The sequence below is a fragment of the Triticum aestivum genome, chromosome 3A (assembly GCF_018294505.1).
Source record: "Triticum aestivum cultivar Chinese Spring chromosome 3A, IWGSC CS RefSeq v2.1, whole genome shotgun sequence".
In the NCBI taxonomy this organism is placed as follows: domain Eukaryota; kingdom Viridiplantae; phylum Streptophyta; class Magnoliopsida; order Poales; family Poaceae; genus Triticum; species Triticum aestivum.
Genome location: NC_057800.1, coordinates 465,534,330 through 465,550,626, shown reverse-complemented (window position 1 = coordinate 465,550,626; position 16,297 = coordinate 465,534,330).

The window sequence follows — 16,297 nt, the reverse complement described above, 5'->3', positions numbered from 1 at the left end:
TAGAGGGGATGAAATCGCTTGAAAACGATATAAAGATCATAGGAATCGGAGCTACGGTTTAGAAATGGCAAGCGTTTTAAGATATGACACCGGTCTGCGATTTACAGCAAGTAGGCATCTAAATGCAACGAAAAGAACATGCTACAGCCACCAAACATGAAAACAAAATACATGGAAGTGATGTACACAAGATGGTTGACAAAACACTAGCACTGAGCCATAGGCAAATTCATCAATTAAGAGGTTCAAACAAGCATGGCTAAAACGCAAATGCAAAACAGATTTCAGACTTAGTGAAATCAACACTAGTCTGAAATTTCAGATCACGAAGCTCTCTTCGGAGCAGCAAAACAACATGATAGAAAACCTGAACATGACAAGTAAGAACATGGCATGAAGCTACTCATCAAGCTTAATAAAACACCCAAAGTGACCTGGGGCCAAAAGGGTTCACAAAATACTCTACCGAGCTCACGAACATCGCTCGAACACAATCAGTTTTCAGACTTAGTGAAAACTGAGACATGCTGAAATTTAACTCACGAAGGCATGTAAACGAGCTCGATGCACTCTCTACGGTGCAAGTCATGGCAAGGAAAGCATATAACCAGCAAGAAGGCAGAAAGTGCTAGCTACACATGGCAAGAACGAAGGCATAGCATGCATGGAACACTAACGGTAGCATCGGCTAAATCGCAAACAAGTTGACGATCTGCCCGGATTAACAACGAAGCAAAAGTTGAGCTCGATTGAGTCAACCTAGAGCACTCCACAAATGCCAACAAAGACATGGATGGATAGAGCATGACATAAATATCAAAACTCCCTTACTGATCATCCTCAAAAGAGGCACGGATCGCTAGGAAACAAGCTGGACATATAGCATCATGAACTAAAATATCCCAGACAGCGAAAATCACTAAGTCCCTGAAATCTGCAATCTCAGGTACCTCTCTTCGCAAGCTTGCACAAGACAACACACACATCCTAAAAATGCATGGGTGGCACCTCTGGAAAGAAGACAAAATGCTTCACAATACATCCCAAAGGGGCACAGGCATATCATGCACGGATTAAACATAGCAAAAATGACAAAAGTGCATGATGAACTAACGGTTCTGCAATATAACTCACGAAGCCTCCTTCTAACAGCATTTTGGGTATCAAGATGACCTCAAATGCAAATGATGCAATGGAATGAAATGATGCACATGTCGAGGCGAAGATTTTGATATATCATACGCCTAAAACGGATCTACGGTTGCGGGGATACGAGCAGTCAAACATCGCATAAAAATTAGGGTTACGGGGATGAAAAGTCAACCTAGAGGATTAGATCTCAGATCTGGCGCGGTTTACGGAGTTCGCCGGAAACACTGTAGCTGCTCGCCGGAGTTGCGCCGGAGAGGCCCAGGAGCTCGCCGGAGCTCGGGGAAGAGGCCGGGGAGGTCGGGGTCGCCGGATCCGGCACTCCCGCGGCCGGATCTGGCCGGAGACGCGGCGAGGAGGCGGCAGCCGGTCGGGGGGCGGCGACCGGAGCGCGGCGGCGGTGGGGCGCCGGCGACGCAGGCGGCGGTGGCCCGGCGACGAGGGAGAAGAAGCGGGGCGCGGCGGAGGGGAGTGGCCCGGTCGGACGAGGAGGCGGGCTCCCCGCGGGCTCGGGCGGGCCGGCGCGACCGCGGCGATGTGGGCGCCCGTCCGGGACACGTGGCGCGGCGGCGTTGGCTGAGGCGGGCGGCTGGGTGGAGCGGACGCTGTCCGGCGCGGGCCGGACACGTCCGTCGGCGGCGGAGGAAGGAGATCTGTTTTTTTTAGGGTTTCGGGGAGAGGGAGAGATCCGAAAACGGAGGGGTGTATATATAGGCATAGAGGGAGCTAGGAGAGTCCAAATGAGGTGCGGTTTTCGCCCACACGATCGTGATCGAACGCTCTAGGACCTGGAGCAGAGTTTGGTGGGTTTTGGGCCAAATTTGGGGGGTGTTGGGCTGCAACACACACGAGGCCTTTTCGGTCCCTCGGTTAACCGTTGGAGTATCAAACGAAGTCCAAATGACCCGAAACTTGACAGGCGGTCTACCGGTAGTAAACCAAGGCCGCTTGGCAAGACTCGGTCCAATCCGGAAATGTTTAAACCCCACACAAGAAAGAAAGGTAGAAATGACCACCGGAGGAGAACGAAACGCCGGAATGCAAAACGGACAACGGGGAAAATGCTCGAATGCATGAGATGAACATGTATGCAAATGCAATGCACGTGATGACATGATAAGAGATGCCCGAAAAAGAAAACAACACACGGAGACAAAGACCCAAACCCGAGAAATAAATATAACTTAGCGCCGGAGACGGCAAGAGTTGGATACAAATATGGAAAGTATATCTAGGGCGTTACAGGCAGACCCGTTGACTAAATTTCTCTCACAAGCAAAACATGATCACTCTTTGGGTGTTAATCACATAGCGATGTGAACTAGATTATTGAGTCTAGTAAACCCTTTGGGTATTAGTCACATGGATATGTGAACTAATCACATAAAGATGTGAACTATTGGTGTTAAATCACATGGCGATGTGAACTAGATTATTGACTCTAGTACAAGTGGGAGACTGAAGGAAATATGCCCTAGAGGAAATAATATAGTTTTTATTTCTATTTCCTTATATCATGATAAATTTTTATTATTCATGCTAGAATTGTACTAACCAGAAACTTAGTACATGTGTGAATACATAGACAAACAGAGTGTCACTAGTATGCCTCTACTTGACTAGCTCATTAATCAAAGATGGTTAAGTTTCCTAGCCATGGACAAAGAGTTGTCATTTGATAAACGGGATCACATCATTAGAGAATGATGTGATTGACTTGACCCATCCATTAGCTTAGCACGATGATCGTTTAGTTTGTTGCTATTGCTTTCTCCATAACATATACATGTTCCTATGACTATGAGATTATGCAACTCTCGAATACCGGAGGAACACTTAGTGTGCTATCAAATGTCACAAGTAACTGGGTGACTATAAAGATGCTCTACAGGTGTGCCCGATGTTGTTTGTTGAGTTGGCATAGATTGAGATTAGGATTTGTCACCCCGTCTATCGGAGAGGTATCTCTGGGCCCTCTCGGTAATGCACATCACTATAAGCCTTGCAAGCAATGTAACTAATGAGTTAGTTATGGGATGTAGCATTACGAAACGAGTAAAGAGATTTTCCGGTAATGAGATTGAACAAGGTATTGAGATACCAACGATCGAATCTCAGGCAAATAACATACCAATGACAAAGGGAACAATGCATGTTGTTATGCGGTTTGACCGATGAAGATCTTCATAGAATATGTAGGAACCAATATGAGCATCCAGGTTCCGCTATTGGTTATTGACCGGAGATGAGTCTTGATCATGTCTACATAGTTCTCGAACCTGTAGGGTCCGCACGCTTAACGTTCGATGACGATCGGTATTATGAGTTTATGTGTTTTGAACTTTTGATATACCGAAGGTAGTTCAGAGTCCCAGATGTGATCACGGACATGACAAGGAGTCTCAAAATGGTCGAGAAATAAAGATTGATATAGTGGATGGCTATATTCGGACACCGGAAGTGTTCCGGGTGGTTTCGGATAAAACCGGAGTGCCAGAGGGTTACCGAAACCCCCCGGGGAACTAATGGGCCTAGATGGGCCTTAGTGGAGAGAGAGAGGGGCGGCCAGGGCAGGCCGCGTGCCCCTCCCCCTTGAGTCTGAATTGGACTAGGAGGGGGCGGCGCCCCACTTTTTCATTCCCCTCTCTCACTCCTTCCTCCCCCTCCTAGTAGGACTAGGGAAGGATGAATCCTACTCCTACTAGGAGGAGGATTCCTCCCCTCCCTGGGCGCCCAAAGGGCCGGCCGGTCTCCCCCTTGCTCCTTTATATACGGGGGCAGGGGGCACCCTAGAACACACAAGTTGACATTGTTTAGCCGTGTGCGGTGCCCCCCTCCACCATAACCCACCTCGGTCATATCGTTGCAGTGCTTAGGCGAAGCCCTACGCCGGTAGCTTCATCATCACCATCATCATGCCGTCGTGCTGACGAAACTCTCCCTCGACACTCAGCTGGATCTAGAGTTCGTGGGACGTCACCGAGCTGAACGTGTGAAGATCGCGGGTGCTGTATCTTCGGTGCTAGGATCAGTCGGACCGTGAAGACATTCGACTACATCAACTGCGTTGTAATAACGCTTCCTCTTACGGTCTATGAGGGTACATGGACAACACTCTTCCGTCTCGTTGCTATGCATCTACTAGATAGATCTTGCGTGTGCGTAGGATTTTTTTTGAAATTACTGCGTTCCCCAACAGTTTTCAACGAGGTAATTTCTGCAAGCAGTGAAATTGTCGGTAACAAGTAGTTTGATAGCAAGATAATTTGTAACAAGCAAGTAACGGTAATGGTAAATAAGTGCAAAAAGGTAGCCCAATCCTTTTTATAGCAAAGGACAGGCTAGAACATTCTCTTATAATAAGCAAACCATTCTTGAGGGCACACGTGAATTTCATCTAGTCACTTTCATCATGTTGGTTTGATTTGTGTTCGCTATTTTGATAATTTGATATGTGGGTGGACCGGTGCTTGGGTGTTGTTCTTACTTGAACAAGCCTCCCACTTATGATTAACCCCCTTGCAAGCATCCGCAACTGCGAAAAGATAAAATCTAACCATAGCATTAAACATATGGGTCCAAATCAGTCCCTTACGGAATATCGCATAAACTAGGGTTTAAGCTTCTGACACTCTAGCAATCCATCATATAATAACTACTCCACAATGCATTCCCTTAGGCCCAAAGATGGTGAAGTGTCATGTAGCCGATGTTCACATAACACCACTAAGGGAATCACAACATACATAACATCAAAATATCCGACGAATATCAAATTCACATGATTACTTGCAACATGACTTCTCCCGTGGCCTCAAGAACAAAGGTAAATACTCCCAAATAATATTCATGCTCAAGATCATAGGGATATTAAATAGCATAATGGACCCGAACATATAATCTTCCACCAAATAAACCATATTGCATCAACCACAAGATGTAATCAACACTACTCGTCACCCACATGTACCAATCTGAGGTTCTGGTACAAATATTGAACACGAGAGATGAACTAGGGTTTTAGATGAGATGGTGCTGTTGAAGATGCTGATGAAGATTGGCCTCCCAAAGATGAGGGGGTTGTTGGTGATGAGGATGCCTTCGATTTCCCCCTCCGGAAGGGAAGTTCCCCCGGCGGAGTCGCTCCGCCGGAGGGCGAAAGTGCTCCTGACAAAGTTCCGCCTCGCGAGGACGGCGCCCAAGTTCTGCCTCGAGACGGCGGCGCTCCGTCCCAAAAGTCCTCCACTTATTTTTTCTAGGTCAAAAGACCTTATATACCATAAGATGGGCACCAGAGGTGGCTGGGCTGCCCACCACCCACCAAGGTGCGCCTGGAGGGGCTGGCGCGCCCTGGTGTCTTGTGGGCACCTGGTGATGACCCACAAGTATAGGGGATCTATCGTAGTCCTTTCAATAAGTAAAAGTGTCAAACCCAACGAGGAGCGGAAGGAAATGACAAGTGTTTTTTAGCAAGGTATTCTCTGCAAGCATTGAAATTATTGGTAACAGATAGTTTTGTAATAAGATAAATTGTAACGGGTAACACGTAAATAAAGTAACTAAGGTGCAGCAAGGTGGCCCAATCCTTCTTGTAACAAAGGCCAAGCCTGGACAAACTCTTATATAAAGCAAAGCGCTCCCGAGGACACATGGGAATTGTTGTCAAGTTAGTTTTCATCATGCTCATATGATTCACGTTCGTTACTTTGATAATTTGATATGTGGGCGGACCAGTGCTTGGGTGCTGCCCTTCCTTGGACAAGCCTCCCACTTATGATTAACCCTTCTCGCAAGCATCCGCAACTACTACAAAAGAATTAAGGTAAACCTAACCATAGCATGAAACACCTGGATCCAAATCAGCCCATTACGAAGCAACACATAAACTAGGGTTTAAACTTCTGTCACTCTAGCAACCCATAATCTACTTATTACCTCACAATGCCTTCCCCTAGGCCCAAATAATCGTGATGTGTCATGTAGTCGACATTCACATAACACCACTAGAGGAGAGACAACATACATCTCATCAAAATATCGAACGAATACCAAATTCACATCATTACTTACTAGCAAAAGAGCTCGTGCATTGCAACGGGTTCGGGAAACCGCCAAAATTGAGTGGGTTAAAGAAATGCATTAGCAATTTTAAAATGAACAAAAGCCCAAAGAATACACTTGCTTAGTAAGTATAAATTCGCTACCGCGACCCTTTTGATTTAGGCAACTAACATTAACTAATTAGACTGAGGGAAGAATATAATAATTAGTAATAATAACTATTTAGACCGAGGGAAGAACATAATGCTGAGAATTACAACATATCTAGTGTAATGCTGCCTATGAAGTGAGTGGAAAAAAAGTTAGTCAATTACTCCACCTCTTTAGTACAAGCGAAAGGTGAAATATAATAGTATAAATTCAACATGAGTAATGGGATACTGAACGAAATGTTTAGATTAACCTGCATATGAATGAACATATTCCATAGAAATGCAAGAATTAGTTCCTTGTCGCCATGAAAACTAATTCTGCTGAAACTGTGACTGCATCTGCATCAGATATCAGAACCAGAGAATCCTTCATATACTGGACAACCATGGTGTAGTTGTGCAATTTCTTTTTATGTGAATCTGATGGAGCAATCACTTTTGTGAAATAAAGAACTATGTCAACGTAAATCCAATGGCAACAAGCATCTGTCTAATGAGGGGAAAATAAATGCATACCAAAATATTTGATGGGTCAGAAAGCAGGAGCTGAACAACTGTACCTAGAATCGCCATCAATCAGATCTTCAATCAAATTTCCTATATAGTTATCAGAAAGCAGGAGCTGAACAACTATTATGTAAATAATTGCCATCATTGAGATCTTCAATCAAATATTCTATAGTGAATTGTACTCTGATAGTGCTGGTAAGGAATGATTAATAATTAGAAAATTAACAAAATATTCAAAGGAAAGTCATAAAAAAACACAAAATGAGAAAGTCCACCACTGTGTTGGATATTTATGGTTCTTTGAGATCACTATTGGATAGTTTTAGAGCACGGTAACAATGGCTAACACCATACTTGTTGATAATTCAGTTTATAACCCATGTTGATAGAAGCATCAGGACAGCACCGGAACAGAAGTAAAAGAAGACCCGATCAGCTGAACAAAGTACTTGCATGTTAACAAATAAAATTAACCAGAGGTAGATGTATTCAGCTATCTTACCCTGAATAATTTGATAGATTTTATGTAGGCTTGGTGAAAAAACAATGGTGGGGACAGATGCAAGCGCTGTAGCTGCTCTCGACCTGATCCTCTTCACCTCACCACCCTATCCCAGCGCCTCCATTTGTGGCATCCAGCCGCCTTCACCCTCGGCCTGCTCTCTGCACAGCCTGTCTTCACTTCGCACAACTTCGCACTCACCAACTCCGCCTCCATGTCACCCTACTTCCACGGTACCATGACTGTCGCTCCAGCTTCCGCCTCCTGCCTAATGAAGCAACCAACCATCCCAAGGCACTTCAGAAATAGATATAGAATTCTAAATCTCCCTTGTTCCTTGCAGAAAAGGGGCCATGAAAGTAACAGTGACAGATTGCATTGACCGAATAATAAACTAATAGACTGAAACATCACGTAGTTAGATTCTTGTATGCTTTTCAAATTGGAACAGTGGCAATTTGGTAGTAGCCTCCATCAATTTTATGCCCTAGAAACTAAGACTGCCTTTTCTTCAAGATGTAATCTAAGAGCTTGTAAGAATGGTCAAATTCATCCCTGCTGACTTCTGCTCCCTCCCCGTAGTGTTTATACCGCTCAGAAGAGAATGAGAAGACCACGATCTTTCCAGGCTCTGTATCTAATATGAAGATCAAGCTTGTTGAACCCTATCTTTAAATTCTGCATCATCATCATCATATTGTTGTTTGGATGCTTCATACTTCATAAAAAACCAGCAGGAATAACAAAATTGAAAATGATCATTTATTTGCTGAATCAGAAACTTTCATACACGCAAAATAAGCACTTCCTTCGACGGTTGGGTGCATATATGATATATATGAGGCTGATTGTACGTCATACCTTAGGTGGAGCAGTGACGGTCATCATTCGGCGAAGTTGGTACAACAACGAGATTGGGTGATCGGTTTTCCGACGAAGTTCGCAGAACGGCGATATTGTACAATGGCTAGATTAGATGCTTCCATAGAGGTGCAAGGCCTTTTTATGCAGCAAAGCAGGGCGGCTCATATAGAGTCCGTGTCCAGCACCCCTTGATAGCGTGCTCCATCAGGACACAACAGAGACTTTCTGACCCGACTTGACTTGGGCTCCATTTCCGTAGTGCTGCCAAACGTCGGGGCGGGAGGGGTGCCGGTCGAATCCGGGTCGGGCACTACATGGTTTTGCGTTGGAGAAGAACCGAGACTCGAACTCGACTACATTGGAAATTGATTTACGTTGGAGAAGGACACGGTCTCCAATTCCATCCAAATCATGACACGGAACTGAAGATTGAGAGAACTGAAGCTGGCCTCACTGTTTTGTTCGGGCGTCCATCCAAATCACGTCACTGAACTGAAAATTCAGACGTACTGAAGCTCGTTGTTTAGCTGCTGCGGCTGCTTTGCTGTTGCCATCGCGACCTGTCCACGCCTCTCGCTTGCCAGCCAGCGCTGCCGCTCGCTCCCGCTCGTTGCCTCGCTACCGTCTGTCACCGCTTCACTCGCAGCCAGCCGCACGTGCCCGCCCTGGCCCGCCAGCCTGCAACGCCGCTGCTACCGCGTCCTGCCTCTGCCATTTCCCCCCTTTGTAGCCCCGCACGCGTTCCGCCACTGCTGGCCGTGCTCACCAGAACCCGCCGCGACGCCTCGCCCCAAGAGAGCACGCCGGCCGCCTTATCATCCTCTGCCGCGACGCCTCGGTCCACCGCGCCCTTCAACGCCCGCCGCGACGCCTTGGTACACCACGCTTGACAACGCCAGCCAAGACACCTCGCCCCATTCCTGGGCTCGGGCAGTGCCGACGTCCGCCACGATGCATCCCCTGCCTTGGCTTCTGCAACGTCGACGCCGGCGACAAGCAGCCGGACGTGCACGACGGTTCAGTGGAGGGAGGGTGTTTTTTGCAAAACAAACAAAATGTTATCTACACTTTAAGTAGCACCACGGGTTAATTTCTCAGAAACAGGGGAATGTTTTTGCAAAAAGGACAACGACGTATGCTCCGAAACAATTATCAGCAGCGAACGGAACAGTTTTAATACCACCTCGCGTATATGTTTTAAATTCAAAATGAAAGCGTAAACTTATGGGAAGAAGTGTATTGTGACGATGAACCCGGCAAAGTCAATCTATTCTTTATTATTAGGGAAAGATAACAAGACTTACCCCATGTCCTCAGGAACAAACGTAACTACTCACAAAGCATATTCATAATCAAGATCATAGGAGTATTAATTATCATAAAGGATCTGAAAATATAATATTTCACCAGATAAACCAACTAGCATCAACTACAAGGAGTAATCAACACTACTAGCAACCCTCATGTACCAATCTGAGGTTTTGGGACCAAGAACGAATACAAGAGTTGAACTAGGGTTTGAGGGGAGATGGTGTTGTTGAAGATGTTGATGGAGATTGACCCCCTCTCGATGAGAGGATCGTTGGTGATGACGATGGCTTCGATTTCCCCCTCCTGGAGGGATGTTTCCTGGCAGAATAGCTCCGCCGGAGCCCTAGATTGGTTCTACCCAGGTTCTGCCTCGAGAAGGCGGCGCTTCGTCCCGAAAGCTTCGTTCTGATTTTTTTCAGGTCAAAACACACCATATAGCCAAAGATGGGCATCGGAGGCCTGCCAAGGGGCCCACAAGGATGGGGCGCGTCCTCCACCCTTGTGGGTGGCTAGTGGCCCCCTCTGGTGCTTTCTTTGCCCAATATTTTTGATAATTCCAAAAACATGCTCCGTGAAGTTTTAGGACTTTTGGAGTTGCACAGAATAGGTCTCTAATATTTGCTCCTTTTCCAGTCCAGAATTCCAGCTGTCGGCATTCTCCCTCTTCATGTAAACATTATAAAATAAGAGAGAATAGGCATAAGTATTGTGATATAATGTGTAATAACAGCCCATAATGCAATAAATACCAATATAAAAGCATGATGCAAAATGGACGTATCAACTCCCCCAAGCTTAGACCTCGCTTGTCCTCAAGAGAAAGCCGATATCGAAAAATATGTCCACATGTTTAGAGATAGAGGTGTCGATAAAATAAAATACGGACATGAGGGCATCATGATCATCTTTAGAACAACAACATATAATGCCATATAATTTCTTATGCCTAAGTAACAATTCATTCACAAAGTAAAGTATGAATCAGAAACTTCATTGAAAACTAACAAACTATGATCTCAGTCATTGAGGCAATTGCAATTTATCATAACATCAGAAAGAGTAATTAAAGAGCTTTTCAGCAAGTCCACATACTCAACTATCATTTAGTCTTTCACAATTGCTAACACTCACGCGATACTTATGGGTACAAAGTTTCATTCGGACACAACGAAAGGTAGGGGCCTATAGTTTCGCCTCCCAACCTTTTACCTCAAGGGTATTGTCAACAATAATACTTTATGATAACCTACATCTGAGTGGATATATATATCCGGATCTCTCCAACATGTGGTGCTTGCCAAAGGAAAAAGTGTAAAAAGGAAAGGTGATGATCACCATGACTTTTGTATAAGGGTAGAAGAGAAAAGTAAAAGATAGGCCCTCCGTAGAGGGACGCAGAGGTTGTCATGCACTTTTATGGTTGGATGGACAAAATGCTAATGCAAAAGAACATCACTTTATATTGACACTTGTGATAAGGATCTTTATTATGCAGTCCGTTGCTTTTATTTCTTCCATATCACAAGTTCGCATAAAGCTTATTTTCTTCACACTAATAGATCATACATATTTAGAGTACAATTTTTATTGCTTGTTGTCGTGGGAAACCACGGCCACCTATGGACCAGGAGTTCCCTTGCTGGTTCGGCAGGGGGCGACACGTTGCACAAAGAGCAGACGAGCGTGGGGCAGCATGACAGAGATCACACAGACAATTTTACCCAGGTTCGGGCCGCCGAAGGCGTAAAACCCTCCTCCTGCTTTGGTGGATTGATGGTGGAAAGGAGGTGGTGGAGTGTTGTACACTTTCCCGGCAGGGTTGCCTTGAGGCAGCAGTGGCTACACGCGTACGAAGGTGTGAGTTATCCAATCTTCTAACCCTTTCTACGATTGCCATGGGCCTCCTTTTATAGATCAAGGGGTTACCGCAGTGGCAAAGTAGTCATTACACACTGATAAGATAGCGAACAGTGCTATCATACCTAACTCTGCGGGCTGACAGGGTGCATTAAATGCGCCACTCAATGTCACATCGTTGGTTGCCCGACAAGGCTTGCCGGGCTATTTTGCCAGCTCCGCGTCTGCTCGCTTGACACGTCGAAGGACGGGTGTCGTCTGAGAAAATGGTTGCCATGTGGCGGATGGCTGCCACTTAATCACTTTGCGGCTTGACACCACATTGATCGACGATGTGGGCCGTGGTAGAGTGGTTGGTGAGGTGGTTTTGCTTCCGTGAGTCCCGGCAGGCCCTGCTGGGGCGCTTTGTTCATCTGTTTCTCTGGGTGGCCTCGCCCCTTGCTGGGCTCACCTGCCCGGTAAGGGAGGCTTTTCTTTTGACAATATCCTACTTGTATGGTTTGATCTTGGTCCCTCTGATCTGCATGTTGGTCCTTCGAATCTCTGGGGTTCTTGCACTCTGATCTGGGCTGGTGCTCCAATCTTGTTCCTGTGCTTGTGCATAGTCTGGGCAACAGACCCAGGGTTTGTTGCACCGACAAAAGCCCCTGGGCCTGCCCCGAACACGCCGCCGAGCGTTGTCGGGGTAGGGCCTAATAAATGCATAGGTGAGGGTTGCCGAAGAGGCTGGTCTCTTGAGGTCTTCATTAGCCTTGATCCCGAGCCAGTTTTTGGTTTCCCCACGCGTCGCGTAAAGCCAATAGTGGTGGGGTTGCTCCAGTAATGGCCCGTGAATGACTTTAAAGCACGGGGTAGAAACGACCAATTCATTCTTCCTAGCACGCCCTTATCCTAGGCCATGTATGTTGCATGCATCGCGTGGGGTAGCTAACGGAGGCGTGTGGCGCGGGAGATCATCAATGTGAGGGCCCGGTTGTATTGAATTAGCAGAGGAGGACGATGGCTGCCTGTTGATGGAGCAGCTCCCCTCCTCGCCCCGCCTATAAAAGGGAGGGGTGGAGGAGGGCCGAGTCACCTATCTTCGCATTCCTCCTCTTCTTATCTTCTGCTTCTACCGGTTTATGTCGAAGGGAAGGGCCTGGGGCCAGCCCCCGGACTCTTGGTTGGGGTAAATGTCGCCACATGCTAGTGCTGATGCTCGGGGAGTGAGCCTAGTCCTTGGTGTGGTGACCTTCTTGGTTCCTTCGAGGCTCGGCCGAGAGGCGGGGCTGGAGATCATTGGTAATCCCAGCACGGCCCCTCCCGGAAATCTTGGGGTTGATGTCGACGAGAGGTGCACCTTCCTACCCACCAAGGTGGGGAGCGGTGTGCCTAAATCTCCCTGGTCGTCTTGGCTGCTCGTCGTCGCTCCGAGGGAGGTGCCGGACTGGAGTCTCGGCCTTCCCCTAGAATGGTGCTGATGAAGATGAAGCCAGGGAGTAGGAGATGGTGGGAGGCATGCCATCCAATAGGAGCACGACCGCATCGACGCGTTTGTCTCGTACTGGCGACCTGCTACCCGTCTGTCTGGCTCTCCCCCCTCTTCCCGGCACCGTCATCACCGTTTCTTCTGGCTGCCGGGAAAAGGCTTGTCCCCCGGGGCTTCCGCCTCCCCAAGGGGTCTTCTGGCTGGGCCCCGGCGTCCTTCTCTGCTGGTGCCTGTGCCGGAGCCCCTGATACGTCTCCGCCGTATCTACTTTTCCAAACACTTTTGCCCTTGTTTTGGACTCTAACTTGCATGATTTGAATGGAACTAACCCGGACTAACACTGTTTTCAGCAGAATTACCATGGTGTTATTTATGTGCAGAAACAAATGTTCTCGGAATGACCTGAAACTTCATGGAGCAACTTTTTGGAAAATATGAAAAATAGCTACAAAAGCTGAAGGCCAGGGGGCTCACCACCTGTCCACAAGGGTGGGGGCGCGCCTGCCCCCCTAGGGCGCGCCCCCTACCTCGTGGGCCCCCTGATGCCTCTCCGAATCCAACTCCAACTGCATATATTGTGTTTCGGGGAGAAAAAAATAGAGAGAAGAATTCATCGCGTTTTACGATACGGAGCCGCCACCAAGCCCTAAAACCTCTCGGCAGGGCTGATCTGGAGTCCGTTCGGGGCTCCGGAGAGGGGAATCTGCCGCCATCGTCATCATCAACCATCCTCCATCACCAATTTTCATGATGCTCACCGCCGTGCGTGAGTAATTCCATCGTAGGCTTGCTGGACGGTGATGGGTTGGATGGGATCTATCATGTAATCATGTTAGTTTTGTTAGGATTTGATCCCTCGTATCCATTATGTTTTGAGATTGATGTTGCTATGACTTTGCTATGCTTAGTGATTGTCACTAGGGCCCGAGTGCCATGATGCAAGTCTATAGTCACCTATTATGTGTTATGATCCGTTAACCCCGAAGTGACAATAATCGGGATACTTACCGGTGATGACCGTAGTTTGAGGAGTTCATGTATTCACTATGTGTTAATGCTTTGTTCCGGTTCTCTATTAAAAGGAGGCCTTAATATCCCTTAGTTTCCGTAAGGACCCCGCTGCCACGGGAGGGTAGGACAAAAGATGTCATGCAAGTTCTTTTCCATAAGCACGTATGACTATGTTCGGAATACATGCCTACATTATATCAATGAACTGGAGCTAGTTCTGTGTCACCCTAGGTTATGACTGTTACATGATGAACCACATACGGCATAATTCTCCATCACCGATCCATTGCCTACGAGCTTTCCATATATTGTTCTCCGCTTATTTACTTTTCCGTTGCTATTGCTATCATCACTACAAAATACCAAAAACACTACTTTTACTACCGTTACCTTTTGCTACCGTTGCCACTACTATCATATTACTTTGCTACTAAATACCTTGCTGTAGATATTAAGTTTCCAGGTGTGGTTGAATTGACAACTCAGCTGCTAATACTTGAGAGTATACTTTGGCTCCCCTTGTGTCGAATCAATAAATTTGGGTTGAATACTCTACCCTCGAAAACTGTTGCGATCCCCTATACTTGTGGGTTATCAAGACCATTTTCTGGCGCCGTTGCCGGGGAGCATAGCTCTATTCTTTGAGTCACTTGGGATTTATATCTGCTTATCATTATGAAGAACTTGAAAGATCTAAGAACCAATATTTATCCCTCAACTACGAGGGGAGGTAAGGAACTGCCATCTAGCTCTGCACTTGATTCACCTTCTGTTTTGAGTAAGCTTGGACACCTAAAACTGCTTCTGCTATTCGTTCTGATTTGTCGCATGTTATTGATGATGCTACTTATGCTATGCATGATACTTATGATGAAACTACTTCTATGCTTGATACTAATCTGCCACTTGGTGAATTTCTTGATGAACAAGTTGCTAGAGCTAGAGAGATTGAAAATATTGAATCTGATAATACTGATGAAAGTGATGATGAAGAATCACTTGTTATTCCTGAGGGTTGTGTTTTTGATCAAGAAGATTCTTTAGCTATTTTAGCTTGCAAAGATAGAAATGAACTTAAGAGGTTATTAGCTAAATGGAACAAGCAATCTCTAAATGCTAGAATGAAACCTGACCCTGCTTTTGCTACTTCACCTATCTGTGTTATCGATAAGGATTATGAATTCTCTATTGATCCTGATATAATTACTTTGGTTGAATCTGATCCTTTCCATGGCTATGAATCTGAAACTGTTGTGGCAAATCTTACTAAACTGAATGATATAGCCACCCTGTTCACTAAAGATGAAAGAACTCGTTACTTTTATATCCTTAAAATATTTCCGTTCTCATTAAAGGGTGATGCTAAGGTATGGTTTAATTCTCTTGATCCTGGTTGTGTGCGTAGTCCCCAGGATATGATTTATTACTTCTCTACTAAATATTTCCCTGCACATAATAAACAAGCTGCTTTAAGGGATATATATAATTTTGTGCAAATTGAAGAAGAGTGTCTCCCACAAGCTTGGGGAAGGCTTCTCCAATTACTCAATGCTTTGCCTGACCATCCCCTTAAGAAAAATGAAATACTTGATATCTTTTACAATGGACTAATCGATGCCTCCAGAGATTATCTAGATAGTAGTGTTGGTTCTATTTTCAGGGAAAGAACACCGAATGAAGCTGAAATTCTATTGAATAATATGTTACAAATGAAAATAATTGGACACCTCCGGAGCCAGTTCCTAAGCCTATTCCTAAACCAACTCCGAAGAAGAGGGTATTGAAAGTGCAACTATCCCTAGGTGGTTTTGGTAATTCATAACAACATATAGCTCATTGAGCTAATGCTATTCCAAGATGACTATTTCAGGAAAGCTCAATGATTGGCATGGCATGGATGTGAAAGTGGAACCCTCAAAATGCTAAGGACAAAGGATTGGCTCAAGCTCAAAAGCTCAAGACTCTTCATTTTATATTTTAGTGATCCAAGATCACATTGAGTCTTTAGGAAAAGCCAATACTATCAAGGAGGGATGAGGTGTTGCTTAATGAGCCTCTTGCTTCATGTGCTTAGTGATATGCTCCAAAACCCTCAACCATTTTCCCATATCCACATATGACCTAAACCCTAAGCCAAACTTGGTCCTACCGATTCTTTCTATCCGGCGCCACCGAGTTTCACTTGTCATAAGCCACTGCCAAACCCTAGCAATTCGGTTCTACTGATAGGGATCTCGGTCTCACCGAGATGGGATTGCAAACTCTCTGTTTCCCTTTCGTAACTTTTCGGTCTCACCGAAAGAGCGGATCGGTCCCACCGAGATTGCAATGAAAATTCAGTGTTTCCTTTTTGTAACTTTTCGGTCTCACCAAAAGAGAAAATCGGTCCCACCGAGTTTGCCTGACCAACTC